Genomic DNA, 8,638 nt, shown 5'->3' with positions numbered 1-8,638 from the left:
TACATTTGTTATAATTGATGAATAAATATTGAAGTATTGCTACTAACCAAGGTCTATGGTTTACCCTGTAGTTTACACTTAACTCCAATGCCCTAAAAATGCCCTGTGTGGCACCTTTTCTTCCCTCTGCCTGCCCCCAGAACCTTGGGTAACCACTACCATTATAGCAGTGTTACCTTTCTTCCGTCACTACAATATTAATACATTTACCTTGTCCATGCTTGTTCATTCCTCAACCCTGGGGATTTTGCCGAGCCCAGGGCTCTTTCCACCATAGTGCTGGCCCTCCCGCTAATCACGGGAGATCCTGGGCAAACCAGTTACCTCCCCTGTGCTTCAGGGGTCTCCTTGCAATAGGGAAATAATGATTCTCGCAGCACCTGGAACACATGCCATCCCGACATGACCGGATGACAGGCCTGGAGGCCGAAGCAGGCCAAGCCCCCTCCAGCTGGGCTTGGTCTCTGGGCCCTGACGTCCCCACCTGGAGAGAGGCGGTGCCTGGCAGCCTAAGGCCCGTTCTCTCTCGGCCTTACCTTTCACATCCACCCGGCAGGCCACGGATGCCTCCCCCAGGGTTAGCAGCCTGGCAGGTGTGGGTGCCCCCGTCCAAGGGAGCAGATCCCCAGGTGAGTGAGGGCTCTGTACCTGGTGTTACCTTGTATTTCCATCTTGTTCTTCAGCCAGATGATCTTGGGCTGGAAGATGTAGATGAGGTAAGGCGTGGTAAGAATAGGAGGCTTTAAGAACAGATGGCAGCAGGAAAATGAAGAGATGGCAAAAGATCTGGAAGAGAAACTGGCCTACTGAGGGCTCCCTACCTCATAGGTTGTGGGAAAGGGTTCTCCTTCCAGTACCTTCATTGGCCTCCACAGCGCCCGAAGTCCCGCCTCCTTCATGAAATATGTCTCACTGGGACAAAATTGATAACATCTTCTGTTCCGACCCGTTCGAGCACCTCTTCGTGGATCATTAACGCTGGGTGTCAGGTTCTTTTTCATACATACATTGTGAGTCATTCGTATTCTGCTCACACTGTTGGCTATGAGCTGCTCTGTGCCCTCGGATTAGGAAGTAGTTTCTAGAGGGTGTGTTGACGCTGCAGGACGTTAGACCTACGTGGCCTGGCCCAGGATTTATAACACAAAAAAACGCCTGGTAAGGTTTGCGGCCACGGGCTGAGCACGAGGCAGCTTGCGTGTGCACGCTCCCGGTGAGAGTGGTGGAGGTGGGGAAGTGAGGAAGGGGCACCGGGGGTCTCCGTCACCCCCACAGAAGGACGATTTGACGCTCAGGGCCAGTGGCCAGCAGGTCAGTGACACCTTCCTGCACGAGGAACAAACCATTAAAAAAAGAAAACTGGAGACATTATCTGGACCAGCCTGTCTCAGAATCCCAGTGCCCCTGGCTGTGCCTGTAAAACCTGCCGTTGCAGAGGCAGAAGGAAGGTGGAGATGAACAGACGATCAGATCCCGGTGTCCCCCAGTGCAGCACAGTGGGGAGGGGCAGGAAGCAGAGCAGTGAGCCCCCGGGGCTGCCCACTCACCTCGGGGGTGACCTTGAAGACACCCGTGTGCCCCTCTCGTGGCCACATGGATCACCAGGTCAACAGGAGGCACGCTCAGCTGGCAGTGGCCCGAGTCAGCACGGCAGGCTTCCCGGATGAGGAGGCCGGAGTCCCACTCCCCGCTCTGCCCGCTCATACAAGTCCAGGGCACAGCCATCGTTTGTCCAGGGGCCCCAGGCCGGGGCTGGCCCTGTGAAAGGGAGATACGGCCCTCCCTGCTGCCGTGGGGTGGGATCCGCCCCGGGTTCTCAGGGTGACCTGCCATGTGCTGCAAGTGCCATTAGAGGTTGGACTCTCCCGGGGGCCTGGCTTCTTCCAGCAACAGCCTCAGGGTCATGGGAAAGGGGGATTCGAGTCCCCACCCCCTGGGAGCTCAGGTGCTGGACACCCGGAGTAGCCGGGGCCAAATTCCCAGCTGCTGTGCAGACCGAGAGTTCCCAGACTTCTGCTGCAGAGCTCGGCTTAGCCCTTGCGTCTTCACGTGGGCAAGGTCCCTACCCAAAGCCACCCTCGGGGCTGCGCGGGAGGAGCCACCGGCCCCCGCCCCAGGCAGCGCAGCTGCCCCCCTGCGAGCGGGACTCGGGGATCTGGCTCTGAGGCTGAGCCCTGGCCTGGTCCTGGCATGCTCACCTGGCACGGGACTCGTGGGCTCGCCGTGCCCCAGCCTTCCGGACACAGGTCTGCCTCGGGGCCCGAGGTAGCCCTGTCTTGGGGTGCTCTGAGCGATGGAAAGAGAACAGCAGCCGTGAGCCTTTCCTGGGGGGCAGAGTAGAGTGCAGAGGCGGATCCTGCCCCAGCTGTGCCTCTCTGGGCAGTGAGCCAGGCATTTCCCAGCAAATCAGTCCCCTCATCAGGGAACGGGCAGGCGGCACCCACCACCGTGCTGGCGTTCAGGTCCCCGGGCAGCGCTGAAGTCTTGGCAGAAAGAGTACTGGGATGTGAGGCCGACGTTTCCCTCTTTCAATTTCTAACCCTCAACTATTGGCTTCTCCTTAATTGAGGTAAGATTTTTCTATGTGCACACAACAGTCCAGGGTTTTCTTTCTACCCTCTATTTGCCCTTGATACTTTTTTTTAAAAAGTTACTGGGGACTGGGGACTGAACCCAGGACCTGGTATGTGAGAAGCCGACACCACATCGGCTTCCCAAAGTTGTTTTTTTGGTTTGTTTTACTTGTTGTTTGTTTTTTGTTTTTTCGGGAGGCACTGGGAACCGAACTGGGACCTCCCCTGTGGGAGGCGGGTGCTCAACCACTCAAGCCACATCTGCTCCCCTCGACACTCCTTTTATCAAGAACACTTTCACAGCGAATCCTGATCCCCAAAGCCTTGGCCCCACTCGCCTGGGGGGCACCAGGCTTGAGAATGCCTTCCTCTCACCTCGCCCCCGCCACTCCCTTGCTCTGCCACCGCTGAAGACAGGAGCTCTGACGTCATTGCAGCAGAAGTCAGGCACTGGTCCCCTCCTCCGTGCTCCCAGCCACCTGCATAGCACTCTTCCGGCTTGCGGAGGATGACTCTGTACAAACACAATCTGGGGAAGATTAGGTCCACTGTTCACTTCCCTTCATCTCCCAGGCCTGTCCCAGAGAGAAACGGAGAGCAGACTGTTGATTGACTTGCAGAGTGACACGGGAGAGGCTGGGGAAGTCTGCGTGCAAGGTCTGGAGGACGGCGGAGTGTGAGCTCTCCCTCTGGGATGCCTCGGCCGCCTCAGCTGGGGACTGCGGGCATCCTTCCTGGGCTCCCCTGGGGGTCCCGGCTGAGACCACAGGGGTGTTGGGCTCCTCTGAGCAACTGCCTCTCCCGTGTCAGGCCCAGCGTCCCCCGGGGCTGTGGAATGTGGCAGCGCTCGGTTCCCACCCAGCCCGGGCCTCCGCCCCAGTCCACACCCAGCAGTTAGAAAAACTCCAGCCCTGGCACATGCCTGGGGCAAACAGCACGACTGCTTGATAGAGGCTTCTCGGTGTTCTTTTTTTTTTCAGGAGATACTGGGGCTCGAACCTGGGACCTCGTACCTGGGAAGCAGGCGCTCAGCCACTGAGCTGCACCTGCTGTCCACCAAGTTGTTTTGATCACATACATTTACCTGTAATACCTGAGCATTCGCCCCCTATAGGTATGCTTACTTATAAACTGAACTATTTAAATATCACATCAGATAACACAGAAAGGTAAATAGTGAAATTAAAAAGAAAACGTAGGCGGAGGCTCTCCCATGTTCTCCCCACACCTGTTTGGAGAGCACTGCCGGAGCCCAGGAGCCTCAGCCACAGCCCTCCCCGTGCCCACGGCACTCTCCTTGGTAAACAAACAACATGCAAACACTGTCCATTCTGTGCGCCTCCTCTCCTGTCCTGCTGGGTGGCTCCCGCTTTCACCGGGTTGCGTCTGTCCTGGATTGCACCTCGCCCTCTGGCCTCCCCTGCCTCCAGCAGGAGCTGGGTTTTCTGATAAAGGGCGCAGCCTCGGGGAGCACAGCGCAGCCCGGAGCCCCTGGGGCCGCTGCACCGCCGGCCTGGGCTGCCCTCTCCTCCCCCCTGGCCGTGGTCGTGCTGGGGTGGGGGTGGGAGCCGGGCATCAGGAACAGAAGAAGGATTTGTGTGACTGCGCCTCCCCTGTGGCCCTCTTGGCAAACCACCAAAGAGTGGAGAACAGGCTGATCTTGCTCCAGGGCTTTTTGGAAAGGAGGCGGCAATTGGGATTGAGGGTCACCATGTCAGCCGCGGCCCTGCTCCCCGCTGGGCGGGAGACGGCCCTCCACGCTGGCTGGGGGCAGGCGGGCTGCCCCTCACCCCACCTGCAGCACGTCAGCCTCTGGCCCACCTGGGAGGGCGCCCAGAGCACGGGAAGAGCCGGGGCCCGGGGAGGGTGCGGTGCTGAAGATCACGAGCTGTGAGGTGGGCCTAGCACCCATCCCAGAACGCGGCGGGGAGGGCACGTGCTCCGCCCGGGCGGGCGCCTCTGCCCGCTCACCCAGCCTCCGGGGCCCACCTAGGGCGGGCACGCACGCCGGGCTCTGCCGGCAGCCTAGCGCCTGGAGGAAAGAGGCCAAGGGGGAGAGGGACCGACCCAAGAGCAGGAAAGGGCCGAGGTGAGGAGGGAGCCGGGCCTTCGCGCCTCGACCCCGTCCCGTCTGCGCCCCACTCGGCTTAGACCCGGGGTGGGAGGCTGAACTTTATAGACAGAGGCCTGCTGATGAACTTACTTATTTTTTATTTTTTCTTTCTTAGAAAAGTATTTTGGAAAACGTTAGCACTTTTTTATTTGAACCAAAGAGAAAAATTTAAAGAGATGGATTCATGTGGACTTTAGCCAAGGCTAAGGGAAGAGGCGCAGCCCTCAGGACAGAAAGGGGGTCCCAGCCCGGGCAAAGGCAGGAGGAGGGCGGGCAGCGAAGGCGGTGCTCTCCTCCCCCGTGGGCCTCTGCCGGTGTTCTGCTTACACGTGGGATCCCTTACGAGATGAACTGATAGGGGAAAACTTAAAGTTACGAGAATGTTCCATCTTTGAGGACAAATAGGCAAGGACTCTTCTTCCAGCAGACTCTCCAGCCCCCTGGGAGGGCGGAGGAGGGCTTGGGGCTCGAGCAGCCCACGCAGGGCTGGAGGCCGCAGAAGGGCATTTGACGGCTCCAGATGGCCCTCAGCGGCCCCGGAGCTCGTTCTCCAGCCCTTCTCGTCAGTGCAAGCAAGGAAGAGCAATCCGACCCTTTGCTAAGAATGTTAACGCGGGGCTCTTTGGGGGCATCTCTTTTCGCACTTCCACAGTCAAGAGAGGTGTTACTTGTCCTGACCTTGCCCGGGGTCTTTAGCCCCCGCACACGCCAGGAGGGATGTGAACCACGGCTTCCAGCCCTGCCGCAGAGCCTCGGTATCCTGAGACCAGGCGTGTGGCAGTTGGGTTTTCTCCTGTCACAGTCTCAGGGAAAAGGCATTTTGAAAAGTCCTCTGAGAGCCATTTGCTTCTGAGCTGTTGTTCTCTGTGCTATATTTCTCTGTGAATAATGCTAATTCTTCCTTAAAAATGATTAAAGAAGACTACTGTAAATCCAAGGTCCTTCCTAATAGCTTCCTTATTTTCATTCTGCTGAAGTTCATGCCTATTTCCTTATTCTATCCTCATGGGGAAAAAAATGTACATATCCTCTCTTAAAATTTCCTTCCTCCAGGAATTCCCTGAGGGCCATACCGTTCAGACTGATGGTATTCATTGCGCCGGGAGCGTGAAGCAACAAGTCAGAGACACTGGAGGGTGGAGGGCGGATGTGTATGTGCGGATGGTTACCAAGAGAGGGCGAAGGCACGGGACCAACGTGGCTTTGAAACCGAGTCGGAGGTTTTACAGTGATCCAAGAAGTACCAGGACTTCTTAGAGAAACATTAGCAGAGCCTCGCGTGTGGCAGTCTTGGTTCTTCTCAGAAAACTGCCTGGAGGAGTACGATGGGGGAGGAGTGTGGTGACCTTGGAAGCACCTCGTGAAGGACAAGAGTATCATCTCCTTCAAGACCACCAAACACAGGACAGAAAAAATAAAAAGACAAGAGGCGGCAATGCTTCCTTGAGGGAAAGGCGCCACAGCCCCTTGCCCTCATTCTTGGTGAGCCACAGCCTCGACTTACTGCCACTCTCTCCATCCCTGCTCCAGTTTTTCTGCTTGATGACCTCAATATCCATTCTTCCAGCGCCTGCCGGGCCTTCCCCATCCTCGCCCATCACTCTTCCAGTGATTTTCTTCTTCCTTACTTCAGCAACTCTTTCCTGTGGCCATTCTCTGGACCAGGAACCGCAACCCCTTTATAATCTGAATTTCAAGAATCCCACTCTCACCACCACCTCTGTGGCAGAGATGGCTGATTGTCCACCTAAACTTACACCATACCTTCCAGGGTACAGCTACGCCTGAGAAAGAGGCTGCCCAGCCCGGGACATTTCCCACCCTCCCTGCCGCAGACCATGAGACTAGTTCTCGGCAATGGTGGAAATGATGAGAATCAGTTCTGGGCCGTGGCTTTTAAGAAATGAGTCCAAAATTTTCTCTTCTGCTGAATGCATATAGATGATCATGGGGCCCTAAGAAATAATGACAGAGACACAAGACAGAAGGAGCCTGGGTCACAGAACCACGGTGGAGAGGAGAACTAGCTGCTGAGCGGGAACCCTTGCTTTGAGTTGTTTTGCCAGTAATAAATGTCTATTTTGTTTGAGTCTTAAATTCTCAGGTCTATTTGTTTTATCGACTAGCATACCCTAGTGATGCAGTCCCTCAAATGCGCCAACACTGATTCTTCGGCACCCCTTTGCACTATCACCCCTCTCATGTTATCACTTTCTTCCTAATCCAACCGAGGATTCCATGGTTTATCACTGTAATCACTCCCTTGCACACACATTCGCATCCTTTCCCCCTCCACTGCAGCCCCCCAGCACTATACATCCCCGTTACATAAGCTGTCCACCCGCTCTGCCTGTACCCACACGGTCCAACATGACTGGGGCAAAATACAAAACTACGCTGACTTTAAACCCAGGGCCCACCAGCCGTGACCCCTAACTCCCAATGGGCCCTGGCAAGTCGGCTAGCTTTCCCTGGTTCACGCCATCTTCTCTTCTCCTGGGCGCCTCCTGGACACACCCTTTTCTTTACAAATCTCCTTATCTCCACCCTCATCTGCATTCTCAGTTGATGATCTTGCCTGTTCTCAACACAGCAGTCAGGGAAATCCTTAAAACCTACATCGATCGCAGCAGCCCTCTCCCGAACCCCGAAACCCGCGTGGGCCGTCTCGGAGTCAGACTGAGGTCACCTCTGCCCCCAGGCCCCACCTCTCCCTGCCTCCGTCTGCTACAGTCGTCGCAGGCATTGCCCACTCCCCTCCGTTAAGTGGTTGCTTATTGGCAGGTCTTCACATTTCAGACAGGTCTAGCCCCCTTCCCTGATTCGTTTTTCTGTGTGGAATTTCTTGCCCTCTGACATATTATGTAATTTACATTCGTTTATTGTGTCTCTCCGCTAGAATGTAACTTTTGCGAGGCAGTTATTTTTGCCTATTTTGTTCATTTCTGTATCCCTAGCACCTAAAACATTGCCTGGCATGTAATAGACACAAAATAAATATTTGTAGAAGGAAGTAAGAAGGGGAGAGAGGGAGGGAGGGAAGGAGGAAAGTTACTCCCGGGAATGGGATTCGGCTCCATGCCTGGAAGACACAGCTCAACTCAGCTTGAAAGAGGGTCGGTTGGAGCAGTTGTGCTGAAATCAGCAGCCGGCGCTCCCCCGCCAGGGGCACATCTTTACGTCAGCGCCGCGACCTGTGTCCCGGTCTCTGTATTTTGGAAGCTGGCCTCTGGCCCCTTGCCCAGTTTTGTGTCCAGGACACAGTGCCACAGTGTAGGGCTGAGGACAGAGAACTGTGTCCCCGTACCAGGTAGCAGCCTTGCTGGTCTAACAGCTCCGCGGTGGCCCCTGCAGCTTCTTTCCATCCTTCTGCCTTCTGCCGCTCCCTCGTTCTCACCTTCTCACATGCCCCTGCAGGAGCCCAGGTTGGTCTGCAGGGCTCCCTGGAGTGAAGATGAGTAAAGAGGATGAAAAGTCTGTGAAGCTCACAGGGAATCCGGGGATCATCCAGTCTGGGTGCTCTTACCCAGGGGCCCGTGGCACCTTGAAGGGCCCTCGACGGGCTGCAGAGGCTCTGCCAACTCCCGGAACGTTTTTGTGTCTTCTTCCTGGGATGAGCCCGCAGCCCTCATCGACTTTTCCTAGAGGTCCATGTCCACCAGTGCGACCACTGATTTGGTCCCACGCCTCACCCTACAGACGAGAAAATGGAGGCCTGGGGGGGGGCTGACTTGCCTGGATCACAGGACAGAACTAGGATTTGAGTTGTATGTTCTCTTTCTCCAAGCAAATAACAGAGGCAAACATGCTTTGCCAAGTGTCAAATGGTGTCCTCACCGCCAGGGGCCCCTGGGAAGCCAACGGGCTGGGCGACTGGGTGCTGGCAGCCCTGAGCCCTGCAGTGGACAGAGCCTCAGTGCCAGGGGTTGCCAGGAGTGACCGGCGCTGCTTC

At 56.2% G+C, this 8,638-nt stretch overlaps 1 long non-coding RNA gene across 1 annotated transcript; it reads left to right on the top strand.

Moving 5' to 3' along the window:
- Positions 1-2,476: 2,476 nt before the first annotated feature.
- LOC139439645 (uncharacterized) lies at positions 2,477-6,776 on the top strand. The gene is made up of 2 exons (XR_011649602.1): positions 2,477-2,569; positions 5,740-6,776. It is a non-coding gene; the product is annotated as an uncharacterized lncRNA (long non-coding RNA).
- The last annotated feature ends 1,862 nt before the right edge of the window (positions 6,777-8,638 follow it).

The sequence above is a fragment of the Dasypus novemcinctus genome, chromosome 9, assembly GCF_030445035.2.
Source record: "Dasypus novemcinctus isolate mDasNov1 chromosome 9, mDasNov1.1.hap2, whole genome shotgun sequence".
Taxonomy (NCBI): domain Eukaryota; kingdom Metazoa; phylum Chordata; class Mammalia; order Cingulata; family Dasypodidae; genus Dasypus; species Dasypus novemcinctus.
This window is presented reverse-complemented; position numbering and strand designations above follow the sequence as displayed.